A 4,011-nucleotide genomic window follows, 5' to 3' on the forward strand; every position below is an offset into this window, starting at 1 on the left:
GCTATGCTATTCTTTAGATAGAAAGCAATAATACCATGCAATGGAATCTCAATAAGAATTTTAGACCGAAAAAAAAGAGCGCAAACAGACATAAAAAATAAAATAAATTAAAGAATTAAACACAATAAATACATTTTGTAAACTTTGCAGTACGTACGATCTCAGTGTGAAAACTTTGGATTTAAGTAAAAACGGAAACGGTAGTGTGCCAAGTCATTTTATCGTATGTATATAAAATTGCCAAAACTAAGAGATTTTCTTAATTAAAAAAATATGAAAACCTTTAACAGGCTCATATTCAACGTTTAGTGTAAAATGGTACCAAACTCAGAAAAGTGAGCCAAAAATTGCCCCACCGACAAAATATTGTATACCTTATTTAAAACAAACCCGTGCTAAGTTCGGCAGAGCCAAATCTTGGGAACCCACCACCATGGATTCCGCTAAAAATTTCTACATAATAATTTCTTATCAAATCAGATAAAAATTTAAATTCTTAACCGATTAAGACCATACATGGCAATGATTCGTAAATGAGATCCAAAGCCAATCGTGCGTGACTGTGATTGAATTAAAACTCTTTGTGCGCGAACGTGAGTAAGTGAAATCTTGCTCACGACATGACTCACGAGACACTCTCGACTCAGGAGATAATCATGACTCTCGAGATACTCATGACTCACGAGACACTCACAACCTACGAAACGCCCACGACTCACGAGACACTTACTACTCACGACTAAAGTGTAAAAAAAGGAACGAAAGACAAAATTTTTTGATGCACTCAAATTATTCGGTATTTAAACGTGAGAAACTGTCTACAGATGCATAAAAATTAAAGGAGCATATAAGTGCTTATGCAGGGTTGATACCTTTTTAATATTAAAATTCGTACGTTCATATGACGTATGCTTTGCGACGCATGGAAAAGATTATTATTCACTTCATGGAAAAATATTTGTTTAACCATGTCTATTGAGCGTCTTGTGAGTCATGAGTATCCCGTGAGTCGTGATTTTCTCGTGAGTGCCTCATTAGTCGTGATTGTCTCGTGAGTCGTGATTTTTAAGTGAGTCGTGTGTAAGAAAAATGTTTGTCTCGTGAGCGTGCGTGAACGTAAGTCAACATGAACAAGTAAAAGCGTGCTAAGTTCGGCCGGCCCGAATCTTTGAAACCCATCACCATGGATTCTGCTAAAAATTTATATAAACTAAATTTAGTTGAAGGGCATAACCCATCACCATGGATTCTGCTAAAAATTTATATAAACTAAATTTAGTTGAAGGGCATAACATTTTTATACCCGCCACCATAGAATGGGGGTATACTAATTTCGTCATTCTGTTTGTAACTATTCGAAATATTCGTCTGAGACCCCATAAAGTATATATATTCTTGATCGTCGTGACATTTTATGTCGATCTAGCCATGTCCGTCCATATGTCCGTCCGTCTGTCGAAAGCACGCTAACTTCCGAAGGAGTAAAGCTAGCCGCTTGAAATTTTGCACAAATACTTCTTATTAGGGTAGGTCGGTTGGTATTGTAAATGGGCCATATCGGTCCATGTTTTGATATAGCTGCCATGTAACCGATCTTGGGTCTTGACTTCTTGAGCCTCTAGAGTGCGCAATTCTTATCCGATTAGAATGAAATTTTGCACATAGTGTTTTGTTATGACATCCAACAACTGTGCTAAGTATGGTTTAAATCGGTCCATAACCTGATATAGCTGTCATATAAACCGATCTTGGGTCTCGACTTCTTGAGTCTCTAGAGGGCGCAATTTTTATCCGATTGGAATGAAATTTTGCTTTGTTATGACATGCAACAACTGTACCAAGTATGGTTCAAATCGGTCCATAATGTGATATAGCTACCATTAATCCGATCTTGACTTCTTGACCCACTAGAGGGCGGAATTCTTATCCGATTTGAATGAAATTTTGCACGAAGTATTTTGTTATGATATCCAACAACTATGCCAAGAAAGGTTCAAATCGGTCTATTACCTGACATAGCTGTCATATAAAGCGATCTCAGGGCTTGACTTCTTGAGCTTCTAGAGGGCGCAATTCCTATCCGATTTGGCTGAAATTTTGCATGACGTATTTTATTATGACTTTCATTTAGATATGGTCCGAACCGGACCATATCTTAATATCGCTCTAATAGCAGAGAAAATATTTTCTTTTATCCTTTATTTGCCTAAGAAGAGATGCCGGGAAAGAACTCGACAAATACGATCCATGGTGGAGGGTATATAAGGTTCGGCCTGGTCGAACTTAGCACGCTTTTACTTGTTCTACATACCACCATTCTGTCAAACCAGCAAAAATTAAAGCTTCTAAATTTCTCAGTTTATATGGAAGCTATAGCAGGTTATAGACCATTTTGGACCGTACTTAGCACAGTTGTTGGAGGATATAACAGAACACTACATACTCAATTTCAGCCAAATCGAACAAAAATGTTGGCTTCTAAAGACTCAAGAGGTCAAATCGGGAGATCGGTTTATATGGGAGCTTTATCAGGTTATAAACAGATTTGGACCGTGTTTGCCGCAGTTGTTGATTGTCATAATAGAACACTATGTGCAAAATTTCAGCCAAATCGGACGAAATTTGTGGCTTCCAGAGGCTCAACAAGTCAAGTCGGGAGATCGGTTTATATGGGAGATATATCAGGGTATAGACCGATTTGTACCGTACTTGACACAGTTATTGGAAGCCATAACAAAACACTATGTGCAAAATTTCAGCAAAATTGGAAGAAATTTGTGCCTTCCAGGGGCTCAAGAAGTAAAATCGGGAGATCGGTTTATATGGGAGCTATATCAGGTTATAGATCGATTTGGACCGTATTTGTCGCAGTTGTTGAAAGTCAAATTGGACGAAATTTGTGGCTTCCGGGGGCTCAAGAAGTCATATCCGGGGATCGGTTTATATGGAACTATATCAGGTTAAAGACCATTTGGACCGTACTTGACACAGTTGTTGGAAATCATAACAAAACACTATGTGCAAAATTTTAGCCAAATCGGACGAAATTTGTGGCTTCCAGGGGCTCAAGAAGTAAAATCGAGAAATCGGTTTATATGGGAGCTTTAACTAAATCTGAACCTATATGGCCCACTTTCAGTCCCCAACGGCCTACATCTATATTAAGTAACAGTGCAAAATTTCAAGCGGCTAGCTTTACGCGTTCGACCGCTATCGTGATTTCGACAGACAGACGGACGGATGGACGGACATGGCTGGACCGAATCAGAATGTCGAGACGATCCAGAATATATACACTTTATGGGGTCGCAGATTGATATTTCGAGATCAATATAGAAGCCTCCAATCCAATGTTCATCCAATTTGGATAAAATTTGACACAATGGCTAACGCTACGACTTCCAACATCCATGCTAAGTATGATCCCAATCGGTCTATACACCTTAAATACCAATTTTCCGATATGACTACTTGAGATTAAAGCAGCCGAAGCCAATCCCCGATTGAGTTGCTATAAAACTAACCGAGTTACATAAGTCAAATTTTTAACGGACTCCATGGTGGTGGCTGCCCAAGATTCGACCCGGGAGAACTTAGCACATTTTAACTTGTTACCTATTATTTTGGTTTTAAATAATCTCATAGCAATTTCCATATTTTGTTTAGAGTGGGGCAATTTATTATTACTTTTCTTCCACTTATAAACACTAGCCAATAATGTCAACGTTACCGTATTTCGTATTCAGAAAATTTGTCTACTAACCTCTACTAACCGGACAGAAATCGACCAATCTATGATTCAAATTTGTTTTGTAACATTTTAATGTTAACGAGTGACTAACAAATGCCAATTAAAAATAATAATTAATATTGTTTTTTTTTATAATTTTTTGTTTCTTTTTTTTTTGTTTTGTTTTCAATAATTTGTATATGAGTAATCTGTTATCTATATGTTAATTTTCTTATATATTTACCCAGACTGTATGTAGTGATATTTCCTACTGTCAATAA

The sequence above is a fragment of the Stomoxys calcitrans genome, chromosome 5 (assembly GCF_963082655.1).
Source record: "Stomoxys calcitrans chromosome 5, idStoCalc2.1, whole genome shotgun sequence".
Lineage (NCBI taxonomy): Eukaryota > Metazoa > Arthropoda > Insecta > Diptera > Muscidae > Stomoxys > Stomoxys calcitrans.